General features: G+C 43.9%; 1 protein-coding gene and 1 long non-coding RNA gene across 2 annotated transcripts in view; both read left to right on the top strand.

Moving 5' to 3' along the window:
* The window catches only part of LOC138963126 (uncharacterized), a 154,160-nt gene extending 140,244 nt beyond the window's left edge, over positions 1-13,916 (top strand). Inside the window, exon 2 of the long non-coding RNA XR_011454720.1 lies at positions 13,694-13,916. This is a non-coding gene — a long non-coding RNA (uncharacterized lncRNA). The remainder of the gene's footprint in view (positions 1-13,693) is intronic.
* Positions 13,917-16,979: 3,063 nt separating this feature from the next.
* LOC138963112 (placenta-specific gene 8 protein-like) overlaps positions 16,980-20,859 on the top strand; it is a 43,945-nt gene continuing 40,065 nt past the window's right edge. Inside the window, exon 1 of the mRNA XM_070335138.1 lies at positions 16,980-17,137. The gene's annotated coding sequence lies outside the window, so the exon portion shown is untranslated. The remainder of the gene's footprint in view (positions 17,138-20,859) is intronic.

Raw genomic sequence — 20,859 nt, 5'->3', positions numbered from 1 at the left:
GTAAATTATGTAGAAGCTTTGATTCATGTAACTTTCTTCACCTTTGTAGAAATTTCCTTTGTGTCATTACCTAGCTACACTCTTTCACAGAAGAGGAGTTGTTCATGGTGCTTGACAAAAGACCCTGTTTTGAAGCATAACCCAAAAGTGACGTATTTTGATGCCTCGTCATTTATGACGTAGCAACTTAATGGCGTCATATCTGAGAGGTAAAACAGTTAAATGTTTGGCCTTTCAAATGATATATTACATTTGATGATCAGTTACCTGAAACATTTATAATAGCGTTTTAATCATTTTGTTTGAATCATAACTCGTACAAATCTCTCGGTTTAACTGCACAAAAAAATAAAAATAATGGACAAATGATCTCGTTTTTGTGCTCAGCTTTCTCCAGTTAGAACATGTAACAAAAAATCACAAGGACACTGGTTAAAATCTACCAGTAACAAGTACACATGGTTCCAAAGTGCCATAGACGTCACAAAACAGTGCCACGTCAGTGACGCACTTTGTGCACAACAAAATGGGGACAAACAAACACAAATCACATGGTTGAACTCCTCCATTTAAAAGATAAGAACAATCGAAAGAAGAAACAAATCAACCAATCAGTTCATCGCCACACTTTTTTTTTTTTTACCCAAAACGTCACTGACTTGGCACCATTTTAGGGTGGAAAATGTTTTGAATATATTTGGTTTAAACAAAATTTTACTCAGAATTTCTTCGCATGAAACACACAGCTAAGACACGCACTCAAGCAAATGCTTATATCACGTGACCAGAACAATACTAAATTACACACATTTTCGTAATGGTGGACATAACAACAATAAACCAGAATATATTTCAAAAGGTATTATCAATTGATATTTGAAAAACAGACCAAACGATAGTTTTAGGCTTCTGTAGCAACTTTGACTAAGTTTCGAAACTAAAACAACAACAAAATAGCACACGCTATGACATTCTTAAAAGTTGTCATAAAATGACTTCACACGGCGCGTTCCCAAATGACATCAAAACAAAATGGCGGCATGCAAAGGGAGTGAATTAAAGGCAAGCGATGAATGGTATGAGTCACAGGAGCTTGTATCCAACCGCCAGTCGATAATTATTTACTCCTGCATGCTCATCATTTACTGCTGCATCCTTACCCTTACGACTACTATTCACGAAAGGAGTAAATAATGATCGACCGACGGTTGGATACAAGCTCCTGTGGTATAAGTAACTATAAACATCTCTCGTGGCATATGTACAAGATACGGTGAAAAAGCCGTCAATTCCATTTTGAATGTCAGGCTTAGGTGAGCATTTTTTTAAATCTATTTGCTGGTCTTCTTTTCCTGGTTTTCGTTTCACCAATCGTTTGAATATAAAAGAAATAACATCATCATGCATGTATTTGAATGACTTATGAATACTGTTGAAATGTGTGCAAACACGGAAGTGTTTGTGTTTATGCGTGTGTGTGTGTGTGTGTGTGTGTGTGTGTGTGTGTGTGTGTGTGTGTGTGAGTGAGTGAGTGAGTGTGTGTGTGTGTGTGTGTGTGTGTGTGTGTGTGTGTGTGTGTGTGTGTGCGTGTGTGTGTGTGTGTGCCAGGCCTCAATCTTGACGAAGACCGATAAACTGTGTTCAGTTGTGAATTGTCGTCAAATAAACATTACATTGTATCGTCCTGTTTCCAACCCTGCCACATGAAAGGGTTTTTTCTCCTCTCTTTTAAATCCTTCAAATGGACGTCAACAACTTCTTTGTCAGATCTAAGCTACTTCAAAAAGGATTTTGAAATTGTTAGCAGTGGAAATTTCCTTTCGTAATGCTTTCAACATTGTGTGTGCTTGTTTGTGTGTGATCATGGCCCCTCAATTAAATTACCATACATCCCTGTTAGACTGACACTGTGCAGCTGGAAATACCTTGTTTTCTTTTGAATGACACTGGAAATGTTTCATGGAAATGCATTGAGAATGCGTTTCCCGCTCTTGAATAACGGACAGCATTAGGAATGGATTAACAAATAACGTGTCGCGACAAGAGCAGTTTGCATGTCAAGGACGCGATACGAACCTTTACAGCAACTTAGTTCCGAGTCTAAACTTTAAAGGCACAGTAAGCCTCCCGTAAACCATCACAGATACTGTCAGGCTTTTACACACAGTACAAACACCCTTTCGTTTAAACACGCACCGCTTGAGAACATCCTAGGTGCCCTCCGTACAGAGCGAGCAATTTTCAAAGAATTAATTTTGCGGATTGTCTGATCAAGCAATCGGACGGTGCGTTTTGGCGCTAGACCTAACTTTTAAAATCTAAATAATAAATTGACAGCTTGTTACACAAACATTCTTAAATCATAAAAGAATTCTTTTTTCATCAAGACAAGATCAGTACAATTCGAAGTTTTGAAAGATTGAAAAAAAAAGCCCGGAAGCAGGGTCACGTAAGGTCGTGGTTCTCGTAGCAGAAGACGGTTATGCCTATCGCCAGTTCTTCTGAACAGTCAAAAGCCATTGCTAGAGTTCGTTTGAATTGCAGCCGTTTGTTGCGTTTAGATTCAGAGGTACATAATAACGTGCTATTGCATATAAGCTTACAGTGAGTCGCATTGAAATCACAAACTGACGACTACATTGTGAGAAAAAGGAAACTGGATCACACGGGTTCACGAGGGCTCAGGGGTAAGATAAACCACGCAAAAATAAATTATTTGAAAATTGTTCGCTCTTTACGGAGGGCACCTAGGATGCTCTCAAGCGGTGAGTGTTTAAATGAAAGGGTGTTTGTACTGTGTGTAAAAGCCTGACAGTATCTGTGATGGTTTAAGGGAGGCGCACTGTTCCTTTAATGCAGTCAGTCCATGTAACGCGCCCGTGTTGTGGGCCAGCCATATAGTAATAATGCCGTGCCTTCCTTTGAGTAATTGAACTTTCCAAACTCTATCCTTTTTCACTTTACATTTTCTTCTGTTTCGTTCTGTCATAACTCCTCGCCAAAACAGTTTATAGCTCCAAGGACAAGTGAAGGCAGTTTTCGTGGACAAAAAGTGTGTGTGTGTGTGTGTGTGTGTGTGTGTGTGTGTGTGTGTGTGTGTGTGTGTGTGTGTGTGTGTTTGTGTGTTTGTGAGAGAGTGTATGTGTGTGTGTACATGTGTGTGTGTGTGTTTGTGTGTCTGTGTGTGTACGTGCGTGCGTGCGTGAGTGTGTGTGTGTGTGTGCGTGTGTGTGTGTGTGTGTGTGTGTGTGTGTGTGTGTATGTGTGTGTTTCTTTAAATTCACTGAGTATCAGGACATACATAATGCTTTTTTGGTCGTCCACAGTAATCTTGAGAATCAGTAGTTGTGTCAAAATATCAGGGTCATCTTTTGTGTTGATAAGCTAAATGCCTGGAAGAAAGTTCACACTGGGTTTTCCGAAATGATAACACACGGCGAAATTGTGTGTTTTGCTACGTTGAGAATGGTGTGGAATATTACTCGGGGTGTGTGGCGTTGCCATGGTGCTTACAGATGTTTGTTTAGTTACACTACAATTTTCTGTGTGCCATAGTTATTCGTCTTACTGTGTGTGAGTTAAATGTGGTGTTAAGATATGAATGTGTGGTGCGTGGTTGCTACGTGTGGTTGCTATGTTTGGTTGCCATGGTTTGCTAGTGGTTGCTATGTTTGGTTGCCATGGTTTGCTAGTGGTTGCTATGTTTGGTTGCCATGGTTTGCTAGGTGTACCAACCCTGGTGATTTACTACTAGATATACAAAGAACGCATGGGTGGCCGAGTGGTAACGACTGGGTGGCCGAGTGGTAACGACTGGGTGGCCGAGTGGTAACGACTGGGTGGCCGAGTGGTAACGACTGGGTGGCCGAGTGGTAACGACTGGGTGGTCGAGTGGTAATGACTGGGTGGCCGAGTGGTAACGACTGGGTGGCCGAGTGGTAACGACTGGGTGGCCGAGTGGTAACGACTGGGTGGCCGAGTGGTAACGACTGGGTGGCCGAGTGGTAACGACTGGGTGGCCGAGTGGTAACGACTGGGTGGCCGAGTGGTAACGACTGGGTGGCCGAGTGGTAACGACTGGGTGGCCGAGTGGTAACGACTGGGTGGCCGAGTGGTAACGACTGGGTGGCCGAGTGGTAACTACTGGGTGGCCGAGTGGTAACGACTGGGTGGCCGAGTGGTAACGACTGGGTGGCCGAGTGGTAACGACTGGGTGGCCGAGTGGTAACGACTGGGTGGCCGAGTGGTAACGACTGGGTGGCCGAGTGGTAACGACTGGGTGGCCGAGTGGTAACGACTGGGTGGCCGAGTGGTAACGACTGGGTGGCCGAGTGGTAACGACTGGGTGGCCGAGTGGTAACGACTGGGTGGCCGAGTGGTAACGACTGGGTGGCCGAGTGGTAACGACTGGGTGGCCGAGTGGTAACGACTGGGTGGCCGAGTGGTAACGACTGGGTGGCCGAGTGGTAACGACTGGGTGGCCGAGTGGTAACGACTGGGTGGCCGAGTGGTAACGACTGGGTGGCCGAGTGGTAACGACTGGGTGGCCGAGTGGTAACGACTGGGTGGCCGAGTGGTAACGACTGGGTGGCCGAGTGCTAACGACTGGGTGGTCGAGTGGTAACGACTGACTGGGTGGCTGAGTGCTAACGACTGGGTGGCCGAGTGGTAACGACTGGGTGGCCGAGTGGTAACGACTGGGTGGCCGAGTGGTAACGACTGGGTGGTCGAGTGGTAACGACTGGGTGGCCGAGTGGTAACGACTGGGTGGCCGAGTGGTAACGACTGGGTGGCCGAGTGGTAACGACTGGGTGGCCGAGTGGTAACGACTGGGTGGTCGAGTGGTAACGACTGGGTGGTCGAGTGGTAACGACTGGGTGGCCGAGTGGTAACGACTGGGTGGCCGAGTGGTAACGACTGGGTGGCCGAGTGGTAACGACTGGGTGGCCGAGTGGTAACGACTGGGTGGCCGAGTGGTAACGACTGGGTGGCCGAGTGGTAACGACTGGGTGGCCGAGTGGTAACGACTGGGTGGCCGAGTGGTAAGGACTGGGTGGCCGAGTGGTAACGACTGGGTGGTCGAGTGGTAACGACTGGGTGGCCGAGTGGTAACGACTGGGTGGTCGAGTGGTAACGACTGGGTGGCCGAGTGGTAACGACTGGGTGGCCGAGTGGTAACGACTGGGTGGCCGAGTGGTAACGACTGGGTGGCCGAGTGGTAACGACTGGGTGGCCGAGTGGTAACGACTGGGTGGCCGAGTGGTAACGACTGGGTGGTCGAGTGGTAAGGACTGGGTGGCCGAGTGGTAACGACTGGGTGGTCGAGTGGTAACGACTGGGTGGCCGAGTGGTAAGGACTGGGTGGCCGAGTGGTAACGACTGGGTGGTCGAGTGGTAACGACTGGGTGGCCGAGTGGTAACGACTGGGTGGCCGAGTGGTAACGACTGGGTGGTCGAGTGGTAACGACTGGGTGGCCGAGTGGTAACGACTGGGTGGCCGAGTGGTAACGACTGGGTGGTCGAGTGGTAACGACTGGGTGGTCGAGTGGTAACGACTGGGTGGCCGAGTGGTAACGACTGGGTGGCCGAGTGGTAACGACTGGGTGGCCGAGTGGTAACGACTGGGTGGCCGAGTGGTAACGACTGGGTGGCCGAGTGGTAACGCACTTGCGCTCGGAAGCGAGAGGTTGCGAGTTCGACCCTGGGTCAGGGCGTTAGCAATTTTCTTCCCCCTTTTCCAACCTAGGTGGTGGGTTCAAGTGCTAGTCTTTCGGATGAGACGAAAAACCGAGGTCCCTTCGTGCACACTGCATTGGGGTGTGCACGTTAAAGATCCCACGATTGACAAAAGGGTTTTTCCTGGCAAAATTGTATAGGCATAGATAAAAATGTCCACCAAAATACCCGTGTGACTTGGAATAATAGGCCGTGAAAAGTAGGATATGCGCCGAAATGGCTGCGATCTGCTGGCCGATGTGAATGCGTGATGTATTGTGTAAAAAAATTCCATCTCACACGGCATAAATAAATCCCTGCGCCTTGAATATGACTGTGCGCGATATAAATTGCATAAAATAAAAAAATAAAATTAAAATAAAAAAATCCCTGCGCTTAGAACTGTACCCACGGAATACGCGCGATATAAGCCTCATATTGATTGATTGATAACAGTGGACGTACACACGTACACATGTCACTACTAGAAATATCTACCGGTTCCAAACTTGAGCAATAAAATATTCTTTATTCTGTATGTATATATTTTGTTGCCTTTTGTTTCAGATTAAAGCTGAATTCCGCAATGGCAGTATCACAACAACCCAAAACGGCAGTATCACAACAACCAGGAATGGCAGTATCACAACAACCAGCATCAAATCAGCAACTAATTGTGCCATTAGAAGGAGTGAGGAATTTCTCAACTGGACTCTGTGGCTGTTTGTCAAGCCCTTGTGCAAGTGGGTTTCTGCGTGCGTGTGTGTGTGTGTGTGTGTGTGTGTGTGTGTGTGTGTGTGTGTGTGCATGTGTGTGTGTGTGTGTCTGTACCTATGTGTGTGTGTGTGTGTGTATGTGTGTGTGTGTGTGTGTGTGTGTCTGTATTTATGTGTGTCTACCTGGCTGTATGTCTGTCTGTCTGTCTGTCTGTCTGTCTGTCTGTCTTCTAGTATCTCTCTCTCTCTCTCTTTCTCTCTCCCCTCCCTCTCTCTCTTTCTCTCTCTCCCTCTCTCTCACCATCTCTCTCTCTATCTCTCTCCCTCTCTCACTATCTCTCTCTCTCTTTCTCCCTCTCTCTCTCTCCCTCTCTCTCCATCTCTCTCTCTCTCTCTCTCTCGCCCACTCTCTCCCTCTTGCCCACTTTCTCATCTCTGTCTCTCGCCCTCTCTCTCTCTCCCTCTCTCGCCCACTCTCTCTCTCTCTTGCCCACTTTCTATCTCTCTCTCTCTCTCTCTCTCGCCCTCTCTCTCTCTCGCCCACTCTCTCTCTCTCCCTCTCTCTCTCTCTTGCCCACTTTCTATCTCTCTCTCTCGCCCTCTCTCTCTCTCGCCCACTCTCTCTCTCTCCCTCTCTCTCTCTTGCCCACTTTCTATCTCTCTCTCTCTCTCTCGCCCTCTCTCTCTCGCCCACTCTCTCTCTCTCTCCCTCTCTCTCTCTTGCCCACTTTCTATCTCTCTCTCTCTCGCCCTCTCTCTCTCGCCCTCTCTCTCTCTCTCTCTCTCTCTCTCTCTCTCTCTCTCTCTCTCTCTCTCTCTCTCTCTTTCTTTTTGTCCGTCTGTCTGTCTGACATTCTGGGAACACGTTTGCGCTCATTGTTTCCCCTGGAAGGATTTTGAGAACGTATACTGTGTAACAGAATATTCCATGTGTGTCTGCCCATGTCTGCGTGTGTATGTTTAAACTTTATTCGATTCGCCGCATACCACGTAAGCTTAAGGGGAGATAACGACTTCAAGAAGTGTGAAACATTGTGCAGTGATCGGAACCTGTTGCTTTCTCCCCTGCATGATGTGTCGCCTGGCCGATCGCATGGGGGAGTGCTGCTGTATGCCCTACTGTGTCCACTGCTACTGCTTCGGCTGTCTTATCCCCATGAGGACCAAAGTGCGGACCATGGGGGGCATCAGGGTAAGAGAGAGAGGCCTGGGGGAGAGAGGGGGGAGGGAGAAGAGAAAGAGGAGGGAGAGAGGGGGAGAGAGGGGGAAAAGAGTGGGAAGGAGAGGGGGAGGGAGAAGAGAGAGAGGAGGGAGAGAGGGGGAGAGAGGCGGAAAAAGAGTGGGAAGGAGAGTGGGAGGGAGAAGAGAGAGAGGAGGGAGAGAGGGGGAGAGAGGGGGAAAAAGAGTGGGAAGGAGAGGGGGAGGGAGAAGAGAGAGAGGAGGGAGAGAGGGGGAGAGAGGGGGAAAAAGAATGGGAAGGAGAGGGGGAGAAGAGAGAAGAGAGGGGAGAGAGGGGGGAGGACCCTATCGCAGTTCAATATTTCAAAAAGCAACTCAAGTAAATCTGGTACGACACATGCACAGCAAGCCATGTAGTATTCTCTGTTTCTGTTTACGCCGTACTACTGCAGTTTTTCATTTGCCTCTTTTCGTCCGCTGAGCGTTGTGTGTTGGTGTTGCAGGGGACCATCTGCCAGGACTGTCTGGCGTCCTGCTTCTGCTGTCCTTGTGTCATCTGCCAGCTGTCTCGTGAAATGGACAACATGGGCCTGTAAACAGAAAAACTTCAGAAATAATTCTGTCGGGTTTATACGGGCTATGAAAGAGCGAAAACCCTTGCTTTTACTCAGACAAACATTGGAGAGGCTAATCACTAGCGATCAGTGTGTCGAAAACACGTGGACAGAGTAACGTGTGAATTTATTTGTCAGAGAAAAAGGAAGGGTAATTACTCTCTCAAGACCCGTACAAACCCGATGGATTTATTTTCGAAAGTCGCCTATTATGTTCTCTGTCTCTCCTTGAAGACTGCAAGAACAAGTCTTAATGTTTTACCGTCCTTTTGGAGAGCACCATTAACTACAACGATGATGAAAACGAGCAAACAAAACACACGTACGCCTCCGCCTACCAAGTCACGCATGCATACAGACTGACGCACGTTTATGAACACACACACACACACACTCACACTCACACTCACATGCACGCACGCACGCACACACACACACACACACACACACACACACTCACATGCACACACGCACGCACACATACACACACGCATGCACTTACACACACACGCACTCACACACACACTCACACACACTCACACACACTCACACACACACACACACACACACACACACGCACACACACACACACACACACCTACGCACGTACGTACGCACGCACATATACATACACACACGCACGTACGCACGTACGCATATATACACGCACATACACATGCACGCACACACACACACACGTACGTACGTACGCACGCACGCACATATACACGCACATACACACACACACGCACACACACACACACACACACACACACACACACACACACACACACACACACACAACCACCATCACCACATCATCTTGACAACTAAACTTGAACAATAATAACAACATCGTCGACGATGAGATCCAGAGCTAGACGCATGAAAATATAATCGAGATTAAAAGAAAAACAACAAAAAGCCGAGGCTTCTATAGGAACAGAAATCCTTCTTTCAAACAGAGAATAAAAATTTACATTAATATCATGAACCTGTAACATTAATAAAATCTTGTTTAAACCAAACATAAAATAAGCCAATTTAAAGTAACAGGTGAAATAACATAATAAATCCACTGATGTCAGTATTACTTCTGTGGTTAAATCTGTATCCCCGTTAAAGACAAAAATAGTGGAATTACATACGTTTTATATTTAGAAATATGCTGTTTACACATCTGAAATGCTGATGTAGATAACTATGAAGTGTTTCAGGGACGAAGAATGTAATGTGGCTAGTGTGTGCTGCCTATAGATAATTTCATATACAGAACCTTGATAAGGTGATCCACATTTATCAAAATAATAATAATAATTTTGATGCTTGTTTTAATTACGTAGACCGAGAAAGCAGCAATAAGTACAGATCTAAAGAAGATGTGGTTTTCAGTGAGCGAAGTCTCAAAGATTGTTCAAAGCTCTTTAGAATTAATGTACTCTAGGCACTGTATTTTATCAGCAACAGCAGACTTGAGATTACATGTATATACAGTAGACTCCGCTTAATAAAAACACATCGGGACTGGGCAAATTTGTATTTATTAACCGAATTTTTTATTAACCGAATTTGTTAAAAATCAAACAGAAAAAAAAAGAATCTCCTCTCCTGTGAAGGAAGCGATCATGACGTAAATGCAGCAGCAATTGTGTCGGCGCTGCTAGCTTCCCCCACCTGCTTCTGATACGTCAGACCATTTCGCTTCTTCCAGCGATTGAACCAGCCTTCCGTTGCTTTGAAGTCTGTATGTCCCAGCTCTGTGGCAATGGCTTCAGCTTTTTGACACAAGATGGGACCGCTGACGGGTGCGTTGCGTGATTGCAAGTGGACAACAAACTTTCGCAAACCATCTTCAGTCTCTTTGTCTTTCCCACTTCTTTGTCTTTCCCACTTCTTTGTCTTTCCCACTTCTTTGTCTTATTCGTTGCTTTGGCGTTGACCCTTCTGCAACCGAAGCCCGAATTTCATTTTCATTTTTTATCGATTGGTACAGAAACGAATGCGAGACGTCCAAAAAAGTTGCAGCTTCCCGAACACTCTTTGCTGTCAGACTATGGAAGCGATCAAGAAGTTGAACCTTGTCTTGCACCGTCATTTCTGTTCTTTTTCTCTTTGTGCCCTTGGACGCCATGTTCAAAACTGCGAGCTTTATACGTGTGTAGGAGAGAATGCAATGAGAGAATGCAAACGTGATCTAATTCTCGTGATCTCGTTTCCCCCCTAAATCACAATTTTCGCTGAACTTAGCTCACTAAGTAAGCTTCAGCAAATGCTTGCATCGTCTGTCGGGTGAGTAGATATCGCTCCGTGTTTGACAATACATTGTCAAATTTGTGTTAAGTGAGCGTCCCAGCACGGAAAAAATACCCAATTTCGCCAACAAACTGTTTTTATTAACCGGATTTTTTTATTTATTAACCGAAGGATTATTACATGGACCATATAGTGATAAATCCGCACCGGACTGAAGTGTATTTTATAAGCGGCTGTCCTTATTAACCGTGTGTTTATTAAGCGGATTCTACTGTACCGTATTTGATTATTTTTTGCAGTTGACTTTGTTGTAAATGCATTGTTGTAATAGCTTGTTGTAAATGCATTGTTGTAATAGCTTGTTGTAAATGCATTGTTGTAAAAGCTTGTTGTAAATGCATTGTTGTAATAGCTCGTTGTATTCGGGAGACGTGTAGGTTGCTTTGTATAAACTTAGGTATTACAAACGATTGTATCACTTTCAGTCCATCATTCATAATCGTCGCTAACCTTTAATGCGGGTATTTGCATGAAAGTAAAAATACTCAAATATAAATTGATACGATGAAGAAACCACGTCTCCACGTTGAAACTATTTAAATACTGAAACAAACTAACATGGTTCAGGTTCCTTGTAAGCAATTATTTCCTTCGACAAATCTGCCGTTTAGGCAATTGTCGGAGGTTTTCTGCAGTCCTTCAATAATGTCACCTTTCCCCAACCGCGAAAATGTTCGACAGCTCGGTCGAAACGACGGCAAAGCTTTCGACGATTTAAATACGTTTTGATTTGTCCACTTCAAACGACATTCTTGTCGTTAATGTTGCCACGCTTCTTCGTCTGTTTTATGCAACACCTTCTTTACAGCTAGCTGTATTTTCTGTGTGTTTGTCTGAAACATGCTGAGGATATAATTTTCTTACATTCAAGGTTCTAATTTGGTCGTATTGGTCTTTGCAATAACACAAGCATGGAGGCGTGGTTTACATTGTGCAGCTAAACATTAATTCAGTTAACAAGGCTAGGCATTTTTGTAATAAATGACATCACAATTCAAAAATTGAAGAATATGCTACACAAAATAAAATAAACATTCATTTCTGCTTTTAGTGTATTTAAGTGAATTTTGTCAACGCCGCGTCAAATAACTGCGAGGAAATTTATTATAATTGTCTTTGCTCAGTTGTAAACGGCTTAATTAATTAATTAATTGCTTGTTCATATTTGTTTGCTTTTTAATGTGTATGGTATAGGAGATCGAAAGCACGGGATGTTTCTTTAGTCAGCCTAGCTTCCAACAGTTTCATTCTTTTGTCAAAATTCTTGTCTTTTTATATCGTTCTTGCTATTCAGTATTTTAATTTTAAGCGTAAGCTGTGATATTTTGTGAGTTGTGTTTTTAAAACAGCCTTTCTCAATTTACAGTTATCGATTTTTATGACAATAAATTTTTATAGTTTTGAGATATAAATTTCTAATCTAATATGTTGTACTTGTTGTTATATTTTGAGGAACGGACGTCAGAAACGAGCATATTGTATCTCAAAGCCGTTGGATTTACTGGCGTTACCATCGTTTAAGCGTCAGTTTCATGGTATCTGTGGTCATTTTATTTCTGTCAGTCGTTCTTCTTTTTCTTTCTGGACATCGTCCAATGAGTGCACGATGTTTACACACACACACACACACACACACACACACACACACACACACACCACCCCTCACTTCGAGCCATGATGTGCTACTCGAGTAGGTAAGATGCAGTCACGCACAAGTGGAATATTTTCTATAAGTGTTACTAACTGGGCACAAAATAATCTAGAATAATGTCAGTATCATTTGGACGCAATGTTTAAAATACTGTTGCCTTCAGTCCTGATTTTTTCTCAGTTTTTTTTTTCTTTTGAATTATTTACAATACTGGTAGTTATATTGTTCTTTAGGCGACAGGAAATTGCAGTAAAAAAAAAAGCAACGCTTACTGTCTTACTAAGTAGCACAGATCATGTTATTTCGTGTGTTTTGGATTCCCTACTGCGTAGCACAGGTCATGTTTTGTCGTGCGCTACTCGAGAAGCATAGCTCACATCCAACTTGTGATTGCATCTTACCTACTCGAGTAGCGCATGGCTCGAAGTAAGGGGTGCGCACACACACACACACACACACACACACACACACACACACACACAAACACATCCACACATACAGACATTTAGACACACACACACACACACACACACACACACACACACACACACACACACACACACACACACACACATTTAGACACACACACACACACACACACACACACACACACACACACACACACACACCCGCCACAAGAAACGTATACTTTGACATCAAACTTGATTTTCCCGAACTTTGCACTTTGATAGTTCCATTTCCAAGGAGTCCCCGCCGGGCGGACATTCTTTGTTATGATTATCTGATAACGTGCCACAGATATGACAACAGAGCAAAGCATTTCTCTGCAGGGAGCCGAGCACTCAACAAAGAAGAAATGTCGTTTGTCAGATATGATTTTAGTATGGCAGCATTCTGGTGGCAAAAGTCAAAATTATCAAGATTACAGTGACCGTGAACCCATTTTACCTTCAGTGTGTCTGTGTGAGTGTGAGTGTGAGTGTGTGTGTGAGTGTGTACGTGTGTGTGTGTGTGTGTGTGTGTGTGTGTGTGTGTTAATGTGTGTGTGTGTGTGTGTATGCGTGTGTGTGTCTGAATGTGTGTGTGTGTGTGTGTGTATGTGTGTGTGTGTGTGTGGTGTGTGTGTGTATGTGTGTGTGTGTGTGTGTGTGTGTCTCTCTCTCTCTGTGTCTCTCTCTCTGCCTCTCTCTCTCTCTCTCTCTCTCTCTCTCTCTCTCTCTCTCTCTCTCTCTCTCTCTCTCTCTCTCTCTCTCTCTTCCTCTCTCTCTTACTTTGTCATTTTTTGGGGTGTTTATTTGCTTGTTTGTGTACTTGTCAATTGTTTGCTGGTTCGTTCGTTTAATTTGTTTATTTGTCATGTTGCTTTACTTGTTTATCATGTATTAGACATTTGTATTAGAAGTAAGGACCGGTTGTAAGAAAAGGCGACGCCTTAAACCTCCATCCTTGAAAAATAAAGTTCCGTCATCATCATCACCGTTCTCTCTCACTCGCGCTCGTGTCCATTTACGCACATACTCGCTAAGGCCTAAAAAAAAAAAAAGGTGTGGTTACGGTAACCCGACCTACCCTATTTTTAGGGGCCGATCCTATAACTTTTTATTACATTTGTCAAAAAAAAAAAAAAAAAAAAAAAAAACGAGTGCAAAAAACGTAATGAAAGCGAAAGCGCCCGTGTCGCACACTTATTTCCCTGTCAAGTAGGTTTAATTTGTACACATTAGAAAAAAAAGTTAAAAAAAAAAAAAGTGATTGCCTACCTACCTACCCTATTTTTTTTGGCTATGTTACCGTAACCACACCTATTTTTTTTTTGGCCTAACGCATGCGTACTCACTCACTACCGCTGCTTAAAAGGACACAGCTAGGCCTTTAAAAAAAAAACCACGTATGACAGCAATCTGTGTAAATATTTGTTCTTTTCATCACGCACACCCAATGAACAGCCACGGTACAAGGCTATGAAAGACAGCTAATGTTCCTGTGCCAAACACAAGCAAAGGGTACACAAAACCATTAGCCCAAATTAGTCATCTGTATAGCTTATCTCGATGAATCAATACCACGTCAGAGTTGCACATTTGAGGTTCAGCTCCACCCATCACGTCGTCTGTTTAACGATAACTTTTTGTGTGGCACACACGCACTTGGATCATAGTCATCTGGGTCCGTATGCGTGAGACAGAAGTGAGAAACCCTGAAAAAAACATTTCAAACTTGCTACTTTTGAAGTGTGAACTTCCAAAGTTTACTTCCAAACTATATTCGCTATGCACGGACTAATTTGAACTTCCTACGAGTCATTTCGAGAGTACTGAGGTCAAGTTCAAGGACATTGGTAGAATCCCAACTAGTGCGCATGCGTTTGTTAACGGCATGCATGGCAATCAACAAACAAAACAAAACCGTAAACAAAAATCTTGCCGCGAGTTCGAAAAGGCTCTTATTGGCTTTTTGTGGTTCACATGATTTGTCACAAACAATCCAAAACCTTGAGTCAGAAAAAAAAGAAGAAGAAATAAATGAAGGGAGGTATTGGAAAAAGAACGGGCGGTGGAAAGATGATTAAAAAAGAAATTAAATTAAAAATAACTTGATGCGCGAATCAAACCCGGACCACCGGATCCAATGCCAGCAACACTACCCACTACACTACTAGTAGCTGAGTACGCTTCTACTAGGTGAAAAAGGAAGGTTCGGGTCGAAATTTACTCTCAGTGTGTGGGTGTGTGTGTGTGGGGGGGGGGGTGTGAGTGAGTGTGTGTGTGTGTGTGTGTGTGTGTGTGTGTGTGTGTGTGTGTGTGTGTGTGTGTGTGTGTGTAGTTTCAGCGGCACGGCCTATTTTTCATGCTGCGATAGGGATTATGACGAGTACTTGGCATGTTTTCCTTTCATGCAACGTGTAGCGGGCTGGGATAAGCTGCAGTGCGTCGTCGGTCCTGCTGAAGTTACATATGTGAGCGGAGCCCCTAATGGGCAGAATATATCTGCGCAGTTTCAGCGGCACGGCCTATTATTTATGCCGCGATAGGGATTATGACGAGTACTTGGCCTGTTTTCCTTTCATGCAACGTGTAGCGGGCTGGGATAAACTGCAGTGCGTCGTCGGTCCTGCTGAAGTTACATAGGTGAGCGGAGCCCCTAACCAGTGTCACGTGCCTTGCTTGTCTGGTTGAGTTTTATCTTATCTCGAGGGTGATAGGGGGGGGGGGGGTGGACAAATGATGCTTTTCCTAGTTATTAACTCAACACGGTCACCTGCACAATGAATGCGTATATCCTGATTGGTCTTCTTCTTCTTCTTCTTCTGCGTTCGTGGGCTGAAACTCCCACGTACACTCGTGTTTTTTGCACGAGTGGAATTTTACGTGTATGACCGTTTTTTACCCCGCCGTTTAGGCAGCCATACGCCGTTTTCGGAGGAAGCATGCTGGGTATTTTCGTGTTTCTATTACCCACCGAACTCTGACATGGATTACAGGATCTTTTTCGTGCGCACTTGGTCTTGTGTTTGCGTGTACACACGGGGGTGTTCGGACACCGAGGAGAGTCTGCACACAAAGTTGACTCTGAGAAATAAATCTCTCGCCGAACGTGGGGACGAACTCACGCTGACAGCGGCCAACTTGATACAAATCCAGCGCGCTACCGACTGAGCTACATCCCCGCCCATCCTTATTGGTCGACTTGCATCGAGAGACCTTCCACACATAACCAATTATGAAGGAGGTTTCTCTCACACAGAGCTGGGCTGAGGTGCACGAAGCAAACCTGGGTGCCTACAAGCCGCGGGGTCTGATTGGTTCAAATCTCAACAAACCTGGGTGCCTACAAACCGCGGGGTCTGATTGGTTCAAATCACAACAAACCTGGGTGCCTACAAGCCGCGGGGTCTGATTGGTTCAAATCACAACAAATCTCAATTTCAACCAATCAGGCCTCGCGTCTGCTTACCACCCTTTTACGAGAAAATGTAGGTGTTACGCCCTCACGCAAAGCCATTAGGGGCATGTTACACGGGAAAACCCGGCTTTGTATACAAAAATAAAAATTAAAAAATAAAAAAGCAGGGGGGGGGGGGGGGGGGGGGGGCCGGGGGTGTAGACAGATGGCTGCCGACTGCTAGAGGAGACCTGAAATGGGCTAGGGACCGAGTCGGGTCGTCTTGGGTCAGTGCTGAAAAGGTTACTTTATGGGCTGTTGGCCGAACGGACACCGGAGCTTCACATTTTTGCATGCATGTATTCGTGTTTCCAAGGCCTGAGGCTTTTGCTGTGACCCTGGGATCTTTATCGTGCGCATGCGTGCACACGGGGGTGTTCGGACACCGAGGCACCCATTTACCTCAGCCTTGGTTTCTTTAATACAAAATTTCCGATAAAACGTCACTTTACATCCAAGCATTAAACACACATGCACGCGTACGTGCACACACACACACACACACACACACACACAAACACACACACATACGCAAGCACGCAAGCACGAACGCACGCAAGCACAAACACACACGCACGCACTCACTCACGCACGCACGCACGCACAAACAAACAAACAAACAAACAAACAAACAGAAACACACACACACAAAACACACAAAACACACACGAACACACACACACACACACACACACACACACCCAAACCCCCACAACACACACACACACAAACACACAAACACACACACACACACACACACACAAACACACACACACACACACCCATCCTCGCCCCCCCCCCCCCCACACACACACACAAACACTACACTAAAACCCTTTTTCCTCAAAAAGCTACTTAGTCCCTAACCGGTTTGTCTAGTGTGTGTTACAATCTCGCCCACACCCAATATCGTTATCTTTGAAGAACAGCCAATCGCGGACCTCTTATCACTCGCAGTGAACACACCGACGGTGCAGGGTCTTCAGATATTTCTTCCTCCCATTCTTGCTTTGAGCGCTACACACGTTTCTCACCTGTCTGTCCAGGTAAGCTGTCATATTTGGTGACTTTAGTTATTTCTCTGTCTCTGTCTGTCTGTCTGTCTGTCTGTCTCTCTCTCAGTTTCTTTCTCTCTCAGTCTCTCTCTCTCTCTCTCTCTCTCTCTCTCTCTCTCTCTCTCTCTCTCTCTCTCTCTCTCTCTCTCTCTTTCTGTATAATATGTTATTGTCTATACAAAGTCAAAATTATACAACATATGGGCTTGTAAAGTGCGTAATGTTTTGTACAAGTATGGTTTTGGTGAAGTATGGGAAGCACAAGGTGTTGGTGATATTTCCACCTTTGTAAGAGAATTTTGCCAAAGACTTGTCGATTGCTTTAGACAGGATTGGCATAGTTCCCTTGAATCACACGTGTTTTATAATGTGTATTCGTTATTTAACCAGTCCTTGTGTATGAGTAGTTATTTGTATCAGATAAGAAATATTCATTTGAGGAGAATGTTTGCAAGTTTCAGATTTGGTATGTCACCCTTAAATAACCACTATCTACAATATAAACCCAATGTGAATAACGTAGACAGACTTTGCCCTTTGTGCTCAGATGGTACACTTGAAACGGAATTTCATTTTTTACTTGTTTGTCCCGCATATAATGAGATCAGAGTTGAATTGATAGCCTCAAAGTATTATCGTAACCCATCCATGTTTAGAATGTGCCAATTACTATCCTCTACAAATGTCGAAGTGGTAAGACAATTAGCAATTAACGTATACATGTATTTACAAAGCTTTACGATTTCGCACTGATTCTCTGGAAAATGCACAGTTGCAAGATGTAGGTTCATAATGTTGCTTTTTCTGCTTCTTTTAAACATTGTTCGCTTGTATTATGTGTCACCAGTCTTGTTATGGGCCGGAGGCCAAACAAATAAAATGTCCGACTTCCGACCTCCGACTTCTCTCTCTCTCTGTCTCTGTCTCTGTCTCTGTCTGTCTCTGTCTGTCTCTGTCTGTCTCTGTCTCTCTCTCTCTCTCTCTCTCTCTCTCTCTCTCTCTCTCTCTCTCTCTCTCTGAAGTATTACACACCGGTACGACCGAACTAAGGTATCAATAAATTACTGTTGTGCAGCGGGTTGAAAGAATACCCTATACCTCGGAGATATACCTTCACTCGGTCTCAACGACGTCACGTGACATGTTATATGGTGGAAGAGAATGCTGTCGGTTATTTTCCACCCTCAGTTCGGTAAGACTGAAACGATGCTCAGTCACGGAAAGAACTATCCAAACTTGCAAGCACAGCCGCGGTTGTCCTGTAAGTTCCCGATCCATGTTAAACCCTCATCCTCATAACGTAAACAAGGCTGTTTTTATGTAAAAAGTAAGGACAAACGATGTTCCTAAATATTTACAATCACATTTCAGTCATGCCACAAAAAGATATGGGTCCCAGAATCTGATCCCACCTATCCCCCGTCTAGACCTGTATAAGTCAAGTTTAGCTTTCTCAGGAGCCTTTCTCTGGAATTCCATACCCAAGCACATCCGAAATACCACTTCTGTGAAAACGTTTATGCGCCAGTTCCATTCACACTTGAATGCTTTTCATGTCTGATATTGTTGTGCTTTTTTTCTTTTTTTTTCTTTTTGTGCATGTATCGATAATCATATTATACAAGCAAATGATCAGTGATTCCTCTCCACAACAAATATGAATTGTAACACTAATACGTGTTAATCCCCTTTGTCATCAAATGTTTTGGATGCTTTTATATATGCAATGTATTCAATTCAGCTCATTAGGAAACTGGAAGCAATCGGAATACGTGGACGGCTCTTAATCTGGTTCCAAGATTACCTCTCTGGGCGTAAACAGGCAGTTGTTTTAAAAGAAAATAAGTCAATATATTTACCCGTCTCAGCAGGAGTCCCACAAGGATCAGTATTAGGCCCTACGTTGTTCCTCGTTTATATTAACGATATAGTGAAAAATATTGAATCGGTTATTAAATTATTCGCTGATGACACAAGTATGTATTTATTCATTGAAAATCCTGTTCTCAGAGCCGAGATTTTAAATTCAGACCTGAGTAAAATTTTTAAATGGGCAAAAAAGTGGAAAGTTCTTTTCAATCAAACTAAAACCGAATTATTAAATTTAGGCAGACAACAGAATCCGGATTTTACTGAATTAAAGTTTGGCGATAACACATTACAAGATGTAGAAAAGCACAAGCACCTAGGTGTAATCGTTCAAAATAATTGTAAATGGGAGTCCCAAACAAAATCTATCGTAGCCAAATGCCGCTTATTGATTTCTTGTCTGCGCTCATATAAAAAGATTAAGCAGAAAATCCCTAGAGAACATGTATAAATCATTCATATTGCCAAGTATTGATTACGCAGACGTTGTATGGGATAATTGCACTACCGGATTGGCAGATGAATTAGAAGGTCTTCACTTAGAGGCAATACGAATTAGGCTATTATTGGAACAGTTCGAGGAACAAGTCACCGAAAATCATATCAATAATCTGGTTTTACTACACTCTCTGAACGACGCAAACGCCATAAATTAATATTATTTCATAAATTTGTTCATAACAAAGTTCCCCCTTATTTAAGTGCTGAACTCCCACCTCTCGTATCTGCAGAAAACCCGTATCACAGGAGACGCCCATTAGAACGCAAGATTCCATCGTATAAAACAGAATTGTATAAATCATCGTGTTTCACATCAACAACACATCTATGGAATGCCTTGCCTGATGAAATCAAACTTATCGAATCCATAAGCCAATTAATTTAAAAGATATTTAACTGCTAACGATCCAGTTGTGCCACCGTATTTTATTTTATTGGAGAACGACAGGTCCAAGTGATTCACAGTAAATTAAGGTTAGGCATGACCGATTTAAACCAGCACCTAGTCGATAGGCATTTGAGCAATAATCCAGCGTGTGGCTGTGGCCACGCATCAGAAGACGTAAAACACTTTCTTTTAGACTGCCCTCAATACGATAGAGACCGAACCAGAACAATAAGTACTCTCCCCACTGATCAAATTACGATATCAACACTCTTATTTGGTGATGCAAGTTTGTCAAAAGAATTAAATGAATCTGTTTTTGATAAAGTCCAGGAATATATTATTTCAACTGGTCGACTTGGGGCAAAACGAATTTGAGTGCAGTATGCCCCATTCATTTTAGATAATTTAAGTCTAAATTTAATTAAGAAGTTATAGCGATTGTTATTGGTATATGCAATTGTGATGTATACTTATTTATTCCCCCCTCTGCTTCTTTACCTCTGTAAACTTGTAGGGGTAGTTATTTTTCGATAATGACCCAGCAACCAAACAAATAACGACCCAGCAACAGCCCGAATCCTCGATAGTGCAATGGGTTGAGAGGTTGTTCTGTGTACTACTTTTTGCGACTGAAAAGTTCCGAACGCTCTAACGTACGAAGTATACATCTCTGGAGCAAACAATACAAACATACCGCATTTAAATTAACAACTACAGGCCTGAACACATGAATCTTCATATAAAATCCATGAGTTCGGTTGTTTTCTGAATCTAGATTTGCCGTGCTCAAACGTTCATCACAAGCAATTTCCCGCAAGGCAAGTAACTCATACTTTGTCTAGCGACAAGAGTAGTTCCCCTTCTTTTCACTCAGTTTCTTCGACAACAGACTGCAATCCGACGGTCAGTTTTCAACAATATTTCATTTAATAAACAGATCACACGCAACCAAATG

Source organism: Littorina saxatilis, linkage group LG3 (genome assembly GCF_037325665.1).
Source record: "Littorina saxatilis isolate snail1 linkage group LG3, US_GU_Lsax_2.0, whole genome shotgun sequence".
NCBI classification, from domain to species: Eukaryota; Metazoa; Mollusca; class Gastropoda; order Littorinimorpha; family Littorinidae; genus Littorina; species Littorina saxatilis.
Note: the sequence above shows the minus strand (reverse complement) of the source record. Positions and strands in the feature narration are given on the sequence as shown.